This window comes from Panthera pardus, unplaced genomic scaffold, assembly GCF_024362965.1.
Source record: "Panthera pardus isolate Hobbes unplaced genomic scaffold, ASM2436296v1 HiC_scaffold_13, whole genome shotgun sequence".
NCBI lineage: Eukaryota > Metazoa > Chordata > Mammalia > Carnivora > Felidae > Panthera > Panthera pardus.
In genome coordinates, this window is record NW_026526688.1 from 76,755,450 (window position 1) to 76,778,240 (window position 22,791).

General features: G+C 37.7%; 1 protein-coding gene across 6 annotated transcripts in view; it reads left to right on the forward strand.

Annotated features, from left to right (window-relative positions):
* Positions 1-22,791, forward strand: part of LRBA (LPS responsive beige-like anchor protein) — a 781,419-nt gene that overhangs the window by 345,191 nt on the left and 413,437 nt on the right. The gene's annotated exons all lie outside the window — the stretch shown is intronic.

A 22,791-nucleotide genomic window follows, 5' to 3' on the forward strand; every position in this document is an offset into this window, starting at 1 on the left:
CTGTTCAGTTTCTCAGGATCCACATAAGAGTGAAACCATATGGTATCTGTCTTTCTCTGTATGGCTTATTTCACTTAGCATCACACTCTCCAGTTCCATCCATGTTGCTACAAAAGGCCATATTTCATTCTTTCTCATTGCCACGTAGTATTCCATTGTGTATATAAACCACAATTTCTTTATCCATTCATCAGTTGATAGACATTTAGGCTCTTTCCATAATTTGGCAATTGTTGAGAGTGCTGCTATAAACATTGGGGTACAAGTGCCCCTATGCATCAGGACTCCTGTATCCCTTGGGTAAATTCCTAGCAGTGCTATTGCTGGGACATAGGGTAGGTCTATTTTTAATTTTCTGAGGAACCTCCACACTGCTTTCCAGAGCGGCTGCACCAATTTGCATTGCCACCAACAGTGCAAGAGGGTTCCCGTTTCTCCACATCCTCTCCAGCATCTATAGTCTCCTGATTTGTTCATTTTGGCCACTCTGACTGGCGTGAGGTGATATCTGAGTGTGGTTTTGATTTGTATTTCCCTGATGAGGAGCGACGTTGAGCATCCTTTCATGTGCCTGTTGGCCATCCGGATGTCTTCTTTAGAGAAGTGTCTATTCATGTTTTCTGCCCATTTCTTCACTGGGTTATTTGTTTTCCGGGTGTGGAGTTTGGTGAGCTCTTTATAGATTTTGAATACTAGCCCTTTGTCCGATATGTCATTTGCAAATATCTTTTCCCATTCCGTTGGTTGCCTTTTAGTTTTGTTGGTTGTTTCCTTTGCTGTGCAGAAGCTTTTTATCTTCATAAGGTACCAGTAATTCACTTTTGGTTTTAATTCCCTTGCCTTTGGGGATGTGTCGAGTAAGAGATTGCTACGGCTGAGGTCAGAGGTCTTTTCCTGCTTTCTCCTCTAAGGTTTTGATGGTTTCCTGTCTCACATTCAGGTCCTTTATCCATTTGAGTTTATTTTTGTGAATGGTGTGAGAAAGTGGTCTAGTTTCAACCTTGTGCATGTTGCTGTCCAGTTCTCCCAGCACCATTTGTTAAAGAGACTGTCTTTTTCCATTGGATGTTCTTTCCTGCTTTGTCAAAGATGAGTTGGCCATACGTTTGTGGGTCTAGTTCTGGGGTTTCTATTCTATTCCATTGGTCTATGTGTCTGTTTTTGTGCCAATACCATGCTGTCTTGATGATGACAGCTTTGTAGTAGAGGCTAAAGTCTGGGATTGTGATGCCTCCTGCTTTGGTCTTCTTCTTCAAAATTACTTTGGCTATTCGGGGCCTTTTGAGGTTCCATATGAATTTTAGGATTGCTTGTTCTAGTTTCGAGAAGAATGCTGGTGCAATTTTGATTGGGATTGCATTGAATGTGTAGATAGCTTTGGGTAGTATTGACATTTTGACAATATTTATTCTTCCAATCCATGAGCAGGGAATGTCTTTCCATTTCTTTATATCTTCTTCAATTACCTTCATAAGCTTTCTATAGTTTTCAGCATACAGATCATTTACATCTTAGGTTAGATTTATTCCTAGGTATTTAATGCTTCTTGGTGCAATTGTGAATGGGATCAGTTTCTTTATTTGTCTTTCTGTTGCTTCATTATTAGTGTATAAGAATGCAACTGATTTCTGTACATTGATTTTGTATCCTGCAACTTTGCTAAATTCATGTATCAGTTCTAGCAGACTTTTGGTGGAGTCTATCGGATTTTCCATGTATAATATCATGTCATCTGCAAAAAGTGAAAGCCTGACTTCATCTTTGCCAATTTGGATGCCTTTGATTTCCTTTTGTTGTCTGATTGCTGATGCTAGAACTTCCAGCACTATGTTAAACAACAGAGGTGAGAGTGGGCATCCCTGTCATGTTCCTGATCTCAGGGAAAAAGCTCTCAGTTTTTCCCCATTGAGGATGATGTTAGCTGTGGGCTTTTTATAAATGGCTTTTATGATCTTTAAGTATGTTCCTTCTATCCCGACTTTCTCCAGGGTTTTTATTAAGAAAGGGTGCTGGATTTTGTCAAACGCCTTTTCTGCATCGATTGACAGGATCATATGGTTCTTCTCTTTTTTTTTATTAATGTGATGTATCACGTTGATTGATTTGCGAATGATGAACCAGCCCTACATCCCAGGAATGAATCCCACTTGATCATGGTGAATAATTCTTTTTATATGCCGTTGAATTCGATTTGCTAATATCTTATTGAGAATTTTTGCACCCATGTTCATCAGGGATATTGGCCTGTAGTTCTCTTTTTTTACTGGGTCTCTGTCTGGTTTAGGAATCAGAGTAATACTGGCTTCATAGAATGAGTCTGGAAGTTTTCCTTCCCTTTCTATTTCTTGGAACAGCTTGAGAAGGATAGGTATTATCTCTGCTTTAAACGTCTGGTAGAACTCCCCTGGGAAGCCATCTGGTCCTGGACTCTTATTTGTTGGGAGATTTTTGATAACCGATTCAATTTCTTCGCTGGTTATGGGTCTGTTCAAGCTTTCTATTTCCTCCTGATTGAGTTTTGGAAGCGTGTGGGTGTTTAGGAATTTGTCCATTTCTTCCAGGTTGTCCAATTTGTTGGCATATAATTTTTCATAGTATTCCCTGATAATTGTTTGTATCTCTGAGGGATTGGTTGTAATAATTCCATTTTCATTCATGATTTTATCTATTTGGGTCATCTCCCTTTTCTTTTTGAGAAGCCTGGCTAGAGGTTTGTCAATTTTGTTTATGTTTTCAAAAAACCAACTCCTGTTTTCGTTGATCTGCTCTACAGTTTTTTAGATTTTATATTGTTTATTTCTGCTCTGATCTTTATTATTTCTCTTCTTCTGCTGGGCTTATGCTGCCTTTGCTGTTCTGCTTCTATTTCCTTTAGGTGTGCTGTTAGATTTTGTATTTGGGATTTTTCTTGTTTCTTGAGATAGGCCTGGATTGCGATGTATTTTCCTCTCAGGACTGCCTTTGCTGCATCCCAAAGTGTCTGGATTGTTGTATTTTCATTTTCGTTTGTTTCCATATATTTTTTACTTTCTTCTCTAATTGCCTGGTTGACCCACTCATTCGTTAGTAGGGTGTTCTTTAACCTCCATGCTTTTGGAGGTTTTCCAGACTTTTTCCTGTGGTTGATTTCAAGCTTCATAGCATTGTGGTCTGGACGTATGCATGGTATAATTTCAATTCTTGTAAACTTATGAAGGGCTGTTTTGTGACCCAGTGTATGATCTATCTTGGAGAATGTTCCGTGTGCACTCGAGAAGAAAGTATATTCTGTCGCTTTGGGATGCAGAGTTCTAACTATATCTGTCAAGTCCATCTGATCCAATGTATCATTCAGGGCCTTTGTTTCTTTATTGACCGTGTGTCTAGATGATCTATCCATTGGTGTAAGTGGGGTGTTAAAATCCCCTGCAATTACCACATTCTTATCAATAAGGTTGCTTATGTTTATGAGTAATTGTTTTATATATTTGGGGCCTCCCGTATTCGGCGCATAGACATTTATAATTGTTAGCTCTTCCTGGTGGATAGACCCTGTGATTATTATATAATGCCCTTCTTCATCTCTTGTTACAGCCTTTAATTTAAAGTCTAGTTTGTCTGATATAAGTATGGCTACTCCAGCTTTCTTTTGGCTTCCAGTAGCATGATAAATAGTTCTCCATCCCCTCACTCTCAATCTAAAGGTGTCCTCAGATCTAAAATGAGTCTCTTGTAGACAGCAAATAGATGGGTCTTGTTTTTTTATCCATTCTGATACCCTATGTCTTTTGGTTGGCCCATTTAATCCATTTACATTCAGTGTTATTATAGAAAGATACAGGTTTAGAGTCATCGTGATGTCTGTATGTTTTATGCTTGTAGTGATGTCTCTGGTACTTTGTCTCACAGGAGCCCCCTTAGGATCTCTTGTAGGGCTGGTTTAGTGGTGACGAATTCCTTCAGTTTTTGTTTGTTTGGGAAGACCTTTATGTCTCCTTCTATTCTAAATGACAGATTTGCTGGATAAAGGATTCTCGGCTGCATATTTTTTTCTGTTTAGCACACTGAAGATATCGTGCCAATCCTTTCTGGCCTGCCAAGTTTCAAAAGAGAGATCAGTCACGAGTCTTATAGGTCTCCCTTTATATGTGAGGGCACGTTTATCCCTTGCTGCTTTCAGAATTTTCTCTTTATCCTTGTATTTTGCCAGTTTCACTATGATATGTCGTGCAGAAGATCGATTCAAGTTACGTCTGAAGGGAGTTCTCTGTGCCTCTTGGATTTCAATGCCTTTTTCCTTCCCCAGTTCAGGGAAGTTCTCAGCTATAATTTCTTCAAGTACCCCTTCAGCACCTTTCCCTCTCTCTTCCTCCTCTGGGATACCAATTATGCGTATATTATTTCTTTTTAGTGTATCACTTAGTTCTCTAATTTTCCCCTCATACCCCTGGATTTTTTATCTCTCTTTCTCTCAGCTTCCTCTTTTTCCATAACTTTATTTTCTAGTTCACCTATTCTCTCCTCTGCCTCTTCAATCCGAGCCGTCGTCGTTTCCATTTTGTTTTGCATTTCGTTTAAAACGCTTTTCAGCTCCTCATGACTGTTCTTTAGTCCCTTGATCTCTGTAGCAAGAGATTCTCTGCTGTCCTCTATACTGTTTTCAAGCCCAGCGATTAATTTTATGACTATTATTCTAAATTCACTTTCTGTTATATTGTTTAAATCATTTTTGATCAGTTCGTTAGCTGTTGTTATTTCCTGGACTTTTTTCTGAGGGGAATTCTTCCGTTTCGTCATTTTGGACAGTCCCTGGAGTGGTACGGACCTGCGGGGCACTTCCCCTGTGCTGTGGTGTATAACTGGAGTTGGTAGGCGGGGCCGCAGTCCGACCTGATGTCTGCCCCCAGCCCACCGCTGGGGCCACAGTCAGACTGGTGTGTGCCTTCTCTTCCCCTCTCCTAGGGGCGGGATTCACTGTGGGGTGGTGTGGCCCGTCTGGGCTACTTGCACACTGCCAGGCTTGTGGTGCTGGGGATCTGGTGTATTAGCTGGGGTGGGTAGGCAAGGTGCACGGGGGCAGGAGGGGTAGGCTTAGCTCGCTTCTCCTTAGGTGATCCACTTCAGGAGGGGTCCTGTGGCAGTGGGAGGGAGTCAGATCCGCTGCCGGAGGTTTGGCTCCGCAGAAGCACAGAGTTGGGTGTTTGCGTGGAGCGAGCAAGTTCCCTGGCAGGAACTGGTTCCCTTTGGGATTTTGGCTGGGGGATGGGCGGGGGAGATGGCGCTGGCGAGCGCCTTTGTTCCCCACCAAACTGAGCTCTGTCGTCCGGGGGCTCAGCAACTCTCCCTCCCTTTGTCCTCCAGCCTTCCTCCTTTCTGAGCAGAGCTGTTAACTTATCACCTCCCAGACGCTAAGTCGCGCTTGCTGTTGGAACACAGTCCCTCCGGCCCCTCCGCTTTTGCCTGCCAGACTCGGGGGTTCTGCTTGGCTGGCGAGCCGCCCCTCCGCCCCGGCTCCCTCCCGCCAGTCCGTGGAGCGCGTACCGCCTCTCCGCCCTTCCTACCCTCTTCCGTGGGCCTCTCGTCTGCGCTTGGCTCCGGAGACTCCGTTCTGCTAATCCTCTGGCGGTTTTCTGGGTTATTTAGGCAGGTGTAGATAGAATCTAAGTGATCAGCAGGACGCGTGGTGAGCCCAGTGTCCTCCTACGCCGCCATCTTCCCTCTCTCTTCAGGTCAATTGATTTTTGACAAGGGTGAAAAAAATAGCTTTTCAACAAATAGTGCTGAGACACCTGGATATCTACATGCAGAAGAAGAAAGTTGACCCTTTCCTTTATACCATATAAATGATTAATTCAAAATGGATCTGTGACCTCAATATTAGAGATAAATTTTAAACTCTTAGAAGAAAATACAGTGGTAAATCTTCATGTCTTTGGATGTGGATATGACACCAAAGGACAAGCAACCAAAGAAAAAGTAGACAATTGCATGGCATCAAAATTTGAATCTCTGTACATCCCAAGATGTTATCAAGAAAGTGAAGAGGCACAAGGCTGGCTCAGTCAGTAGAACATGCAACTCTTGATCTCAGGGTTTTCGGTTTGAACCTCATGTCGGGTTGTAGAGACTACTTAAAGATAAAATCTTGAAAAATCTGAAAAGAAAGTGAAAAGATAACCCTATAGAGTGGGAAAAATTATTTGCAAATCTATATTCCATAAGGGCCTCTTATCTAGAATATGTTAAAAATTCAGCTCAACAACAACAAACCAAGTGAAAAGTGGGCAAAAAACTCAGACTTTCCTCTAAAGAAGATACACAAAATGACCAACAAACACATGGAAAGGTCTCAACAATGTTAGTCATTAAGGAAATGCAAATCAAAACCACAATGAGATGCCACTTTATTTCTACTAGGATGGCTAAAATAAAAAAAGGTAGTCGGTAACAAATGTGAGTGAAGATATGGTAATATTAGAACCCCCATTTCACTGTTTGGGAATGTAAAATGGTATAGCTGCTGTGGAAACCATTTAGCAATTCTTCAGAAATTTAAGATAATTACCATATGACCTGGGATTTCCACTCTAGGTTGTATACTCAATAGAGCTGAAGATGGTTACTCAAAACAAGTACATGTGTATACATGTGTGGTTTATTTTATGTATTAACTTGACTAGGCTAAGAGATCCCAGATATCTGGTAAAATATTATTTCTAGGTGCCTCTGTGTGGGCATCTCCAGAAGACATTAGCATTGAATAAGTGGACTGCATAAAGGAAGATCACTCTCATCAGTTCCAGGGCACCATCCAGTCCACTGAAGGCTTAAAAAGCTCAGAAAGGTGAGTGAGGGCAAATTCACTGTCTCTGCTTAATTGGAGTCTTCATCTTCTTCTGCCCTTGGACTTTGGTGCTCCTTGTTCTCAGGTTTTCAGACTCACATGGGGACTTACACCATCATCCTCCCCAACTCCGACATTAAATTAAATCACCAACTTTTCCTGGTACTCCAGCTTTCAGAGGGCAGATTGTAGGGCTTCTTGACCTTGATAGTACCATGAACCAATTCCTTTAATGAGACTCTTCATATATATCTTATTGGTTCTATTTATCTGGAGAACTCTAATATAACAATGTTCATAGAAGCAGTATTCACAATAGCCAGAAGGTATAAAACAACCAAAAAGATGAATGGATAAACAAATAATACCTTTTGGGATGAGCACTGGGTGTTGTATGGAAACCAATTTGACAGTAAATTTCATATATTAAATAAATAAATAAATAAATAAATAAATAAATACATAAATACATATTTAAAAAAAACAAAACAAAAAAAAAAACAAATAATGCTCTGCACCTGCATGGAATATTATGTAGCTGAAAAAAGGGAACAAAGTACTGATACATGCTATAATGTAGATGAATCTCAAAACTTTATGTTAAGTGGAAGAAGCCAGAAACAAAATTGTATTGTGTAAATCATTTATATGAAATATCCAGAGTAGTTAAATCCATAGAGATAGAATGAAGATTAGTGGTTACCAATGGCTGTGGAGTGGAGAATATGAAGAAACTGCTTAATAGATAAAAGACTGACTTTAGAGTAATGGAAATATTTTGTAACCAGATAAATAGGGTGGTTGCACAACACTGTTAATGTGATCAGTGCCACTGAATTGTGCACTTTAAGAAGCTAATTTTATGTGAATATCACTTTAAAAAATTATTTTAAAAAATAACTTTGAGTATGTGGTGCAGTTGAATATAATGAGTATTGTAGAAGACTTAAAAGTGTTTCACCTAGGCTGCTAGATTCTATAATCCTCTTGGATTAGGAAATTATGTGAAAGAACATGTTGGAGGGAAATTTGAGAATAGTTTGGGAATGTTGAGGGTTTGATTTTGGGGATATTATAGATTAATTTATCTGGTAGTAATTTGTGAATATAGATTTAATGACTAGATAAGATTTATCTGGATATGAGAGCTATATTTGGATGTCTTTAGCGGATACATACTAGTACTCTACATGAGTCACAGAGCGTAGCAGATGAGAAGCATACCAAGGCATTTTAACAACTATTATTGAATCTTTTGCTAGGTACCCATCTGAACTAATTCATTTACCATTCCATTCATAAATAGGCATTTAGTAATTACCATTTATCCTACTAATTTTCTCTGGAAGGCCTGAATTCCCATACCCCAAATTATTTCATTCATACTTTTTGCTCCCACCTCAAAATCAAATGCCCCATTCTACACATATTGTCATCTGAGGTCCTTACATCATATTTATTTGCAGAAGTATATCTCATCAGATTGAAATGAATGCCAAGTCTGTCCATCACCCAATTAATGAATATATATTTGTTCCTTCCTGTTAGAGAGCCCCACTTCCTTCAGTAACCAATCCTTTTGGCTGTATTTTGGAGCCCTTCCCTACTCCCACTTCTCACAACTTTGCTAATTCACTTTTCTCTTCTCTTTTCTGAATCAATCTTCCCTTTTCTCGTGGGAAAGCACTGGAGCATGTTATAATATTTTCCATCTTTAAATAAACTAAAAACAAACTCAGAACTTTCTCTTGACTCTACTGTTGTGCTTCCAATTTTTCGTTTAGCCTAATAGTCTTTAAATTACTTTTCGGCAAGCATCATCTCTCTTTTCTCTGAGTTTACTCATGGCACTGTACCTTCATGATAGTCAGTCAGGCTTCTCCCACCACCGTTTCCCCCTTGACATCTCCAGGAATCGCCAATGACTTCAGGGTAACCAAACCACTCTTCACCTATCTTTGTTTTCATTAATAAACCTTATCTCAATATTGAAAGTTGTTGACTGCCTTCTCCTGTCTTGATTTTTATCAGAATCCTATTCTCTGTTTACTAATCACTTCTCACTTGCTCTTATTTTCTCTACACAGGCTTTAAATGTTGAAGTTCCTTGGGGCTTTACCCAAAACCTTCTCTTATGTGTTTCCATTCCTTTGCTAAGTACTGTAATCTGTTTCCATAGCTCTTCAATGCTATCTTTAGTCCAGTAATTTTGAAATCTATGTCTTTGATCCAAATTCCTTTGCTGAATGCCAGACTTATTTATTTAACCTTATTTTACATACCTACTTGGATTTTTCACAAACATCATAGTACAGTGTAGCCTGAGTTTTAAGAGCATGCACTCTTGATCAAATTTCCTAGGTTTGATAGGGACTGTAATATATTTCAGCATTTTAATGTTTCTTAAAAAGGTTCAAACTTCTCAGTTCTCAGGTCCCTCATTTGTGGAAATGAGAATTATAATAGAATTGTTGTGGCAATTAAATGAGATCTGTATAGAGCACTGAGAACAATGTCTGACATAATAGTAAACAATAAATGTGAGGCACTATTATCTTGATTACATCAGACTTAATACATTTTGAAAGGACTCTTGGTTTTCCTGTACTGTCAATCTATCGAATCAGAAAGCTAAGAGTCATCCTTTAATTATTTTTTCTCTCCTGCTATACATTCAAACATTCTGGAAATTCAGTCTTTATAATTTGTCTTTAAATTACATTTCTCATATCATCTGCCTCACCTAGGATTACCACTATTCATCTGGATTATGCCGGTAGCCTCCTGTATTTAATTTTACTCCATTCACATGTTTTCCTACATATCAGTACAAATGATTCTGAAACATGGAGTGGGTCATATTATCTGCTACCTTACAAATTTCAATGATTTTCTATTGCATGTTAAATCAAAGTCCTTAACAACTTTTGAGGTCCATCCTGCATGATCTGATTCCTGTCTTTTTCTTATTTCAACTTCTGCTCTCCCCTTATTGTTTGCATTAATCACACTAATCTTTCATCTGTTTTAACTTCCTGATCTTTTTCTTCTCTCAGAGTCTCTATACATTCACTTAAGAAATATTTAGTGAGCAATTTACCCTATATGAAGCACTGTTCTGGGCCTCGGAATAAAAGAAATTCCAAAACTGATATAAATACCTGGCACAAAATTTACCTGCTTTGGAGGGAAAACAGACTATAAACAGTAAAACTAAGTAAATAATATAGTGTTTAAGGTGGTGATTCTAAGGAGATTGTATAGAAATACTCTGGAGGAAAATGAGAGGTAGTATGGTCATTTAAAATAGGCTGATAGGCCCTCAGTTAAAAGGCAGTTTAAATGGGGTGAATAAGTAACTGATGTCGATGGAAGAGGGAAGAATGTTGCAGACAAAGGAACAAATACTACGAAAGCTTTCAGACAGGTGCATGCCTGGTACATTTGAAGAATAGTAAGAAAGCCAGTATTGTTGGATAGGAGTGAATAAATGGACAAATGGAAGGAAATCTTACATTGATGAAAGTGCAAGAAGAGATTTTAAAGCAGTCTCAACAGTTTAAGACACTCAATTTCCACTTTCATACAAAGTGAAGCAAAAGATGCTTTTTGTTCAAAATTTATTTTCATTTCTTCATCATGATTGGTTCCAATTGCCCTGTAAATTCATACTTGAATTTACACTATCTTTTGATTAAATAAATGGATTTTACAGCCATGAATTTTCTATACTCGGATCTTCTTTTGATGAAGAAAAATTTTAAAACATTCTGCTACATATTTTAGGTGTTTGGCAATAACTTTTTACAAGCACAATGTCAAGAGGATCAGCTACTTTGTTGATTATTGTTAAATTATGGAATAGGTCATAAAAATCTATATAAGCTCTATTGTTACAAGTTTTTAACTTTTTCTTTGCTTTTCAATCTTATCTGACTCTGAAAAGCATGTAGTATGTAAGATAATTACATATAGTGAATATATCAGACTGACGTTGCTATATCCAAATGACATCTTTAGAAGTAATGGTTTAAATATTTTCTTGGGACATATTTTCCCTCATAAACCATCATACATATACAGGCATGCAATAACCTTTTTGTCAGCTTTCAGATTGCCATGTAATATAGATAGAAAAATCTCATACTTAATATGATAATCTTAAGGTAATTCTCAATTTTTTTCATCACTAAATACACTATAGTTTAGGTGACTTTTTTTTTATATTGGTAACAAGACTTAATAGATAAAACTGCCATGCTCTTCTTAAATCTTCGTAATTACCCCAGAACATTTTCTTAACTGTTAGAACTATGCTGGCAGAACATTTCCTAAACAAAAGGTAAATTCCATATTTGATGATGATATAATTCTTCGTAATTTTATAGTGTTTAGAGCTTTGTCATTATCGAAGCTAAAAAAGGATTTTTTTTGTTATGTTCACTTATTCTAAAAAAATTGTCATGTAAGCAGTATCTCTTCAGTTTTCAAGTTGTATTGAAAAAAGCTTAGCTAGTTACTTTGTTCTTAGAGCTTCATAAATTAGATCTTGAATACATCATGTTCTGGTCTCATTGGAAAGTTATATCTGAACTGTTGTCTTAGCCACATTTTACCAGTATTTCCAATGAAATGTCTGTGATGCAGTCTTTCGTTAATATCTTGGCAATTATGTGTGTATACGTGTGTGTGTGTGTGTGTGTGTGTATAAATTACAAATATGTATTTATGTTTTGGTAACCGGATGTGCTCCTATATAGTAAATCCTCTAAACATTGTGGTTTTTATGTGAAAAAGCACACATCTGCTTCTGTTGGCTTTTTAATTCAATATTCATTTCCTCCTATACTCTTTGGCTTTGATCTTTATATTTCAAATTTAAAATGCTTAAGTTTGGTGGTTTTAAGGGATATTGGCCTGTAGTTTTATTTTGTGTGTGTGTGTGTTGTCTTTTGTTTTGGAGTGGCCTTGCAGCATGTATTCGAAAGCTTTCTTTCCTCTTTTATTTCTGGAGTAGTTTGAGTAAGTAGTATTTAAAGTATTTTTTAAATATTTGGTAGAATTCATCTGTGAATCTGGTCTTGGGCTTTTATCTTTTGGTAGTGCTTTGATAACCTATTTTGTTACTAGTAAATGGTCTATTCAGATTTTTAAAATTTGTTTTTGATTTAGCTCTGTAAGATTGTATGTTTCTATGAATTTATTCATTCTAGGTTCTTAAATTTGTAGGCATATAATTTTTCATAATATTCTTTTATAATTATTTGTATTACTGTGGTGTCAGTTGTTAACTTCTGTCATTTCTTATTTATTTGGATCCTTTCTCATTTTTTCTTGATGAGTATGGCTAAGGGCTTATGAATGTTGTTTATGCTTTCAAAGAACCAACCCTGGTTTCGTGAATCTTTTCTGTCATTTTTTTAGTCTCTGTTACTTATTTCTGCTCTGCTCTTTATTCTTTCTTTCTACTCATCTTGGGTTGTTTTGTTCTTCTTATTCTAATTCCTTTAGGTGGAAGTTTATATTGTTTATTTTAGCTGTTTTTACTTTGGAGGTAGTCTATGTTGCTGCATCTTGCCCTTTGTATCTATCTGTTGTGTCCTTCAAAGTCACTGTTTCCTTATTGATTTCCTGCCTGAATATTCTATCCATTGATGTAAGCAGGTTATTAAAGTGCCCTACTGTTGGGCTGGTCCTTTCTGAGGAACATTGGGAGGGTGGTTGTGGAGTCAGTCACGGAAACCTGCTTGTCCTGCATAGACAGGAACGCCCTACTCCTCTCAGACCCTAAGGTTCACAGGAACTCTAAAAAAAACAAGGTGCTTAAAACTGGAAAACAAAGATATTATTTCCACTTGACTTCTTACCTTCTTCTACTTCATTGGCAATGGCTCCCAGGTCATCATCAGTGAGGAATTGATTTAAACTCAACCGTCTCTTCTTCAGAATCTTCCCATTGGCTCCCACCATCACCACACTCTCCTTGAGGTTGTATATAGGAAACAAGGGGAAGATGGCAGGGTAGGAGGACTCTGCCCTCACCTTGTCCTGCTGATTACTTAGATTCCACCCACATCTGCCTAAATAACCCAGAAAACCGCCAGAAGACTAGCAGAACAGACTCTCCAGAGTCAAGTGTAGACAAGAGGCCCATGGAAGAGGGTAGGATGAGTGGAGAGGTGGTGCATGCTACACAGACTGGCAGGATGGAGCCGGGGCGGTGGAGGGGCAGCCCACCAGGCAAGGCAGAGCCCCCTAAGACTGGTTTGCAAAAGCGGAGGTGCTGACTGCATGAGTTCTGACAGCCAGCGAGACTTAACATCTGGAATGTTAAAAGCCAATAGGTCTGCTCTCGGAGAGCGGGGAGGGCGAGAGGATGCCAGGAGGGAGAGTTGTTGATCCCCGGAAGGACAGAGCTTGGTGCTGGCAAGCGCCATTTCCCTCTCCCATCCCCCAGCCGAAATTCCAAAGGGAACCAGTTCCTGTCACCGAACGTGCTTGCACTGCGCAAACGCCCAACGCTGTGCTTCTGTGGATCCATCGCTGGCAGGGTCTGCCTCCTTCCTGGTGCTGCAGGGCCCCTCCCACAGGGGACCACCAATGGCAAAGCGAGCTAAGCCTTCCCCTCCTGCCCCTGTGCATCTTGTGGATCCACCCCGTCTAATATGCCCATGGCCAGATCCCATGGAAGCAGCACCACAAGCCTGTCAGTGTGCAAGCAGCCCAGAAAGGGGCCACAACACTCCACAGTGAGTCCTGCCCTTGGGAGAGGGGAAGATAAGGTACACACCAGTCTGACTGTGGCCTCAGCGGTGGGCTGGGGACAGACATTGGGTCTGCCTGCAGCCCTGCCCACCAACACAAGTTACTCTGAACAGCACAGGGGAAGTGCCCTGCAGTTTGGAGGTACCGTGGGGGCTACCCAGAATGACAAGACAGAAGAATTCTCCTGAAAAGAAACTCCAGGAAGTAGCGACAGCTAATGAAGTGATCAAAACCGATTTAAGCAATATAGTGGAACAAGCAATATAGCGGACTATTAGAATAATAGTCATAAAATTAATTGCTGGGCTTGAAGAAAGCATAGAGGACAGCAGAGAATCTTTTGTAACAGAGATCCAAGGACTAAGAAATAGTCATGAGGAGTTAAAAAATGCTATAAATGAGGTGCAAAATAAAATGGAGGTGACCACAGCTCAAATTGAAGTGGCAGAGGAGAGAATAGGTGTATTAGATGATAAAATAATGGAAAAAGAGGAAGCTGAGAAAAAGAGAGATAAAAAAAATCCGGGAGTATGAGGGGAAAATTAGAGAACTAAGTGATGCAATCAAACAGAACAATATCTGTATCACAGGAATTCCAGAAGAGGAAGAGAGAGAGAAAGGGGCTGAAGGTGTACTTGAACAAATCATAGCTGAGATTTTCCCTGATCTGGGGAAGGAAAAAGCATTGAAATACAAGAGGCACAGAGAACTCCCTTCAGATGTAACTTGAATCGATCTTCTGCAGGACATACCATAGTAAAACTGGCAAAATACAAGGATAAAGAGAGAATTCTGAAAGCAGCTAGGGATAAACAGACCCTAACATACAAAGGTAGACACATAAGGGTGGTAGCAGACCTACCTACCGAAACTTGGCAGGCCAGAAAGGAATGGCAGGAAATCTTCAATATGATGAACAGAAAAAAAAATGCAGCCAAGAATCAAGAATCCTTTATCCAGCAATTCTGTCATTCAGAATAGAAGGAGAGATAAAGGTCTTCCCAAACAAACAAAAACTGAAGGAATTCATCACCACTAAACCAGCCCTACAAGAGATCCTAAGGGGTTTCTGTGAGTGAAATGTTGTAAGGACCACAAAGGACCAGAGACATCACTACAAGCACGAAAACTACAGACATCACAATGAACCTAAACCCATATCTTTCAATAATAACACAATGTAAATGGATTAAATGCTCCAACCAAAAGACATAGGGTATCACAATGGATAAAAAACAAGACCCATCTATTTGCTGTCTACAAGAGACTCATTTTAGACCTGAGGGCACCTTCAGATTGAGAGTGAGGGGATGGAGAACTATTTATCATGCCACTGGAAGTCAAAAGAAAGCTGCAGCAGCCATACTTATATCAGACAAACTAGACTTTAAATTAAAGGCTGTAACAAGAGATGAAGAAGGGCATTATATAATAATCACAGGGTCTATCCATCAGGAAGAGCTAACAATTATAAATGTCTATGCGCCGAATACGGGAGGCCCCAAATATATAAAACAGTCACAAATATAAGCAACCTTATTGATAAGAATGTGGTAATTGCAGGGGACTTTAACACCCCACTTACACCAATGGATAGATCATCTAGACACACGGTCAATAAAGAAACAAAGGCCCTGAATGATATATTGGATCAGATGGACTTGACAGATATAGTTAGAACTCTGCATCCCAAAGCAACAGAATATACTTTCTTCTCGATTGCACATGGAACATTCTCCAAGGTAGATCACATACTGGGTCACAAAACAGCCCTTTATAAGTACACAAGAATTGAGATCATACCATGCATACTTTCAGACCACAATGCTATGAAGCTTGAAATCAACCACAGGGAAAAGTCTGGAAAACCTCCAAAAGCATGGAGGTTAAAGAACACTCTATTAAAGAATGAATGGGTCAACCAGGCAATTAGAGAAGAAATTAAAAAATATATGGAAACAAATGAAAATGAAAATAGAACAACCCAAATACTTTGGGATGCAGCAAAGGCAGTCCTGAGAGGAAAATACATTGCAATCCAGGCCTATCTCAAGAAACGAGAAAAATCCCAAATATAAAATCTAACAGCACACCTAAAGGAAATAGAAGCAAAACAGCAAAGAACCCCAAACCCAGCAGAAGAACAGAAATAATACAGATCAGAATAGAAATAATATAGAATCTAAAAAAAACTGTAGAGCAGATCAATAAAACCACGAGTTGGTTTTTTGAAAAAATAAACAAAATTGATAAACCTCTAGCCAAGCTTCTCAAAAAGAAAAGGGAGAGGACCCAAATAGTTAAAATCATGAATGAAAATGGAATTATTACAACCAATCCCTCAGAAATATGAGCAATTATCAGGGAATACTATGAAAAATTATATGCCAACAAACTGGCCAACCTGGAAGAAATGGACAAATTCCTAAGCACCCACACACTTCCAAAATTCAAACAGGAAGAAAAAGAAAATTTGAACAGACCCATAACCAGCAAAGAGATTGAATCAGTTATCAAAAATCTCCCAACAAATAAAGAGTCCAGGACCAGATGGCTTCCCTGGGGAATTCTACCTGACATTTATTTTTTTTTATTTTTTTATTTTTTTAAATTTTTCTTTTTTTTTAACATTTATTTATTTTTGAGACAGAGAGAGAGCATGAACGGGGCGGGGCAGAGAGAGAGAGGGAGACACAGAATGGGAAGCAGGCTCCAGGCTCTGAGCCATCAGCCCAGAGCCCGACGCGGGGCTCGAACTCACAGACCGCGAGATCGTGACCTGAGCTGAAGTCGGACGCTTAACCGACTGAGCCACCCAGGCGCCCCTCTACCTGACATTTAAAGCAGAGATAATATCTATCCTTCTCAAGGTGTTCCAAAAATAGAAAGGGAAGGAAAACTTCCAGACTCATTCTTTGGCCAGTATTACTTTGATTCCCAAACCAGACAGAGACCCAGCAAAAAAAAGCGAACTACAGGCCAATATCCCTGATGAACATGGATGCAAAAATTCTCAATAAGATACTAGCAAATCGAATTCAACGGCATATAAAAAGAATTATTCACCATGATCAAGTGGGATTCATTCCTGGGCTGTAGGGCTGTTTCAATATTCACAAATCAATCAATTTGAACATTAATAAAAGAAAAGATAACTATATGATCCTGTCAGTCCATGCAGAAGAAGCATATGACAAAATTCAGCATCGTTTCTTAATAAAAACTCTTGAGAAAGTCAGGATAGAAGGAACATACTTAAACATCATAAAAGCCATTTATTAAAAGCCCACAGCTAATATCATCCTCAATGGGGAAAAACTTAGAGCTTTCCCCCTGAGATCAAGAACATGACAGGGATGTCCACTCTAACTGCTGTTGTTTAACATAGTGTTGGAAGTGTTAGCATCAGCAGTCAGACCACAAAAGGAAATCAAAGGAATCAAAATTGGCAAAGATGAAGTCAAGCTTTCACTTTTTGCAGATCATATGAGACTCCACCAAAAGTCTGCTAGAACTGATTCATGAATTCAGCAAAGTCGTAGGATACAAAATCAATGTACAGAAATCAGTTGCATTCTTATACACTAATAATGAAGCAACAGAAAGACAAAGAAACTGATCCCATTCACAATTGCACCAAAAATCATAAAATACCTAAGAATAAACCTAACCAAAGATGTAAAAGATCCGTATGCTTAAAACTATAGAAAGCTTTGAAGGAAATTGAAGAAGATACAAAGAAATGGAAAAACATTTCATGTTCATGGATTGAAAGAATATTGTTAAAATGTCAATACTACCCAAAGTAATCTACACATTCAATGCAATCCTAATCAAAGTTGCACCAGCATTCTTCTTGAAGCTAGAACAAGCAATCCTAAAATTTGTATGGAACCACAAAAGACCCCAAGTAGCCAAAGTAATATTAAAGAAGAAGGCCAAAGCAGGAGGCATCACAATCCCAGACTTCAGCCTCTACTACAAAGCTGTAATCATCAAGATAGCATTGTATTGGCACAAAAACAGACACATAGACCAATGGAATAGGATAGAGACTCCAGAATTGGACCCACAAAAGTATGGCCAGCTAATCTTTGACAAAGCAGGAAAGAATATTCAATGGAATAAAGTCTCTATAACAAATGGTGCTGGGAGAACTGGACAGCAACTTGCAGAAGAATGAAACTAGACCACTTTCTTACACCATTCACAAAAATAAACTCAAAATGAATGAAGGACCTGAATGTGAGACAGGTAACCATCAAAACCCTAGAAGAGAAAGCAAGAAAAAAACCTCTCTGACCTCAGCTGTAGCAATTTCTTATTTGACACATCTCCAAAGGCAAGGGAATTAAAAGCAAAAATGAACTGTTGGGACCTCATGAAAATAAAAAGCTTGTGCACTGCAAAAGAAACAATCAGCAAAGCTAAAAGGCAACTGATGGAATGGGAAATGACGTATCGGACATAGGGCTAGTATCCAAAATCTATAAGGAACTCACCAAACTCCACATCCAAAAAAAATATAATCCAGTGAAGAAATGGGCAAAAGATATGAATAGTCACTTCTCTAAAGAAGAATTCCAGATGGCCAACAGGCACATGAAAACATGGTCAACGTCACTCCTCATCAGGGAAATTCAAATCAAAACCACCCTGAGATATCACCTTACGCCAGTCAGAGTGGCTAAAATGAACAAATCAGGAAAGTATAGATGCTGGAGAGGATGTGGAGAAACAGGAACCGTCTTGTACTCTTGGTGGGAATGCAAACTAGTGCAGCTGCTCTGGAAAACAGTATGGAGGTTCCTCAAAAAATTAAAAATAGATCTACCCTATGACCCAGCAATAGACTGCTAGGAAATCACCCAAGGGATACAGGAATGCTGATGCATAGGGGCACTTGTACCCCAATGTTTACAGCAGCACTTTCAACAATAGTGAAATTATGGAAAGAGCCTAAATGTCATCAGCTGATGAATGTATAAAGAAGTTGTGGTTTATATATACAATGGAATACTACTTGGCAATGAGAAAGAATGAAATATGGTCTTTTGTAGCAACGTGGATGGAACTGGAGAGTGTTATGCTAAATGAAATAAGTCATACAGAGAAAGCAGATACCATATGTTTTCACTGTTATATGGATCCTGAGAAACTTAACAGAAGACCATGGGGGAGGGGAAGGGGAAAAAGAAAAGTTAGAGAGGGAAGGAGGCTAACCATAAGAGACTCTTAAAAACTGAGAATAAACTGAGGGTTGATGGGGGGGTGGGAAGGAGGGGAAAGTGGGTGATGGGTATTGAGGAGGACACCTGTTAGGATGAGCACTGGGTGTTGTATGGAATCCAATTTGACCATAAATTTCATATTAAAAAAAAGTGCCCTACTGTTGTTGTGTGACTATCAGTTTCTCCCCTTATGTCAGGTAATATTTGCTTTATGTATTTAAGTGTTCCAGTGTTTGGTGCATAGATATTTACAATTGTTATATTAACTTCTTGTTTTGATACTTTTATCATTACGTAATGCTCTTCTTTTTGTTAAAATTCTATCTCATCTAAGTATTGCAAAGACAAAGTCTGAAAAACAATTTTCTGGACTCCTTTACTTGTTATATCGTTTTTTATCATTTTTGTGAGTGATTTTATATGAATGTATGAGTTACTCTTCATAGGAAAAATTTGTGAGGAATGTTGCCTCTTGGAAATTGGACTGCAAAATGCAACATTCCATTTTTTTTCCTCTATCCATATAGCAAATAGTGTTTCTTCTAGATAATGATGACTAAGAAATCATGATAATGGTTCTTTATAGAAATGATTAGCAATACATCCACAAAGTTTTATGATTTTATTATATAGAACTGTGGTATTAATTTTATGCGTGGTTTTTTTTGAGGGCTTTTCTATGCCATAATGTTTTTATGTATTTCCCCTGATTTTCTGTATGATATAGTGTATGGCATGGGACAAGTCTTCTACTTCCTAAGCGGGGGAATGTGTTTTGATTTTGCTGTGTTGTAGTTTGGTAATGTTCTTTGAGGCTTTGTACGTATTTTTTTTTTATATATATGTCTTGCCCAGTAGAATTGTTATCATAGGGATTTTTTGGCAGTAAATATTTTGCTATATTCGATAATTTTTTTTGGTTGCTTTTGTCTTGCCCATTAGTGTAAAATTTAGTTCTTAGATGGCAATTATAATATTTCTAAAGAGGGACTTTAACCTGCAAACTGTACTCCTAAAGATAAACTTGTAAAGTTTTACCCTACACTAGATTTTGATTAGAACAATGTGTGATGGGTCTTTAGACTTTTCAGGGTTTTTAAATTCAAATAATTGTGCTCATATTTCCTTTTATTCCCGTAATAGAATCCTCAGAATATTAGTATATGTGGACAGTCTTAGGAACTTTAGAATTCATAGCCATTGTTCTTACAGGATTACTTACAAGTCCTGGCACTTACTGTGTGCCCCTTGAGGATGGGGATAATAATAATAATAACAATAATAATAATAATAATAATAATAAGTATGATTTATTGCATGTTTATCATGTCTCTAGTGCTGTTCTAAGCACTTTTCATACAGTAATAATTCATTTAATCCTCATAATAACCTGTAGGCCAAATAAGCATTATTTATTATTCCTGTTTTATCCATGAAAAAGAAAAACACAAGAGCATTGTTAGTGAATTGCTCAATGATTTCAAATCTAAGCTCCAAGTTCTGCTCTTCTAACCACTAGCAGTTTGCCTCTCCTTGATTGTACAACACAGGTTGAATGAAAGGTTCTTCTTCTTCCCTAATGATAAAAAATAGACTCGATAAAGTGTCATTATAGAATGGTGGACTTTGTTAATGAGTGTATTTCTAAACTTTGTTAACATGAATGGGTGAACTTTGGCATGAGTTGAAGAGAGAGTGATTGGTGATACTGAGCCATTTTAAAAACCTGTTGATGTCATCACATCAGTTCTTTTGTTTGTTACATTGCACAAATAATTTTTACTTTGGGTCATTAATGTCCCACATAACCAGTACTTTAGTAAAGTTTAATAGAATGTTATACAAAATGTGTTTAGAAGCAATTTGTATAAATGCTGAACATATATGAAGGACCTTCATAGTTACTAATAACTTTTCTTACATATTCTCTCCAAAATAGTGAATCTTACTAAACTTGACATTTTGCTTTGATCTACCAGTGACTGCTGTTTTTAGTATAGTTCCTGAGGTTCTGTTGTGAATGAAAAATTTAACCTCTTGGATTTTACTTTCTCCTTTGGTGTGTTTGCTATGCTATAAATGAAACCCATGATTTAACTACTGTCCTCTTTGTGGATGTAAATATATTATCACTGATCTCTAGTTAATAAGATGTTCAGGTAAGGTACTTGCTTTTCCATTGGGGCTTATACTGAAATTCAGCTCTCCAGCCCCCTTAAGGCTTGTATTTTACGTCTAGAAGTTTTTGTGAGATAATTCCTTGGAATTAGTGATCAGTGTGTGGTGATGAAGTCATTTTATTGGAAGGTGTGTAGCTCTCATTCATGGAGATAGAAGTGTAAACTTGGTCTTAGTAATAATAGCATATGTTATCCAACTGGGCTGACACATTGAATTAAGCAGAGTCTTAATAGCATAGCTCTAACATACAAGGACCTCTTTTTCTTTTAATTAATGAGTCTATATCTTCCCTCACATTATTGATACATGAAGATAGATTGCCATAGAGAATAAAATATCCATTCTTCTTTGCCTTGTTTAGGGTCAAAGTAATTTAAGATACATATAAAGATTAACTACCTGAAAAAGTAAAGGAGGAAATTGGGTAGATCTTTTTTCCTTTCACTTACTATCTGTTATCAAGAGCTAGGCTAGACTGTAGCTTTTCTTCTGTGAATGAGAAACATTCTTAATGTGTGTCTTTATAATTTTAATATAAACTTTCTTTTTTAACACTATTTTTGAGGATCATCTTCCCCCATTTCTTAGTCCAAATTTATTATCTTCAGCTTTGTCATTTGTATCTTAAACTTTGATTTCTCTTCTCAGTGCCAGACCCACATATAGAACTATCCACTCTTTTTACCTCTACTTGAAATTTCTTATAAGCATTCCCATTTTTCTTGGAGAATTTCCAAAACTGAAAGTTTTCCATCATCTCCTCCATTTTTACCCATCTGAGTGTATATCACCTCCATTTACTTACTTGGTCACACAAGTCACCCTTCTATCATCAAGTTTTGTATCATCAAGTTCTATTTATTTTACCTCTAAATATATGTTGTCAATACCATTATTTCATAAGTATCACATCTATTGTCCAAAATACATGAAATAATCTCTTATTGGGTCTTTTTTAACTCCACCAGAATTTCCTTCATTTTCTACATATTCTACAGAATAGCCAGAGTAGTCTGAAACTAATTTTTCAGAATGTTTGTGCTGATCATGCATAAAACCATCAAATGCCTTTGGGGTGCCTGACTGGCTCAGCAGGAAGAGTGTGCAACTCTTGACCTCAGGGTCATGAGTCTGAGCCCCATGTTGAGTGTAGAGATTACTTAAATAAATAAAATTTAAAATAGAGTGAACCTATAATCCTTTATATAGTCCACAAGACCATATATATATAATCTGTCCCCTACCTGTCATTCCCACATCATATCAAATACTGTATTCTTTTTACCTTATTCTGTTGTCACAAAACCCTTTTATTCCTCCTAACTTCTATTCCTATTTCAGATTTACTTTTAAGTGTCACTTTTATACAAAAGTCTTCTCTGCTGTCATCCCTTATCCCCACCAAACATCTATTGCAAGTCTAAATTATATTTTTATGTTATAATTTCTCATGGCATCTACTAATTGTTTGCAATCATGTATTTTCTTGCATGATTATTTATGTCTTACTGTTCTCTGTGCTTTCGGAAGGTAAATATCTATATATACATAGTACCTGGCACATTGCCTTATAAATAGTAGGTGTTCAGTAAACAATTATTCAGTAAATGAATGTTCATCATAACCTACACATTTCGTAACAAATCTTTTTCTTTTTTTCTGGTTAAATGTGGAAATGCTGGTTCCTAGGGATACATAAAGGCTTACATTTAGTGAAAAATGCCAGTGCAGAAATATTTTCTACCTATTACCAGCAAAAGTGATAGGTTATAATTATATCTCAAGTTATAA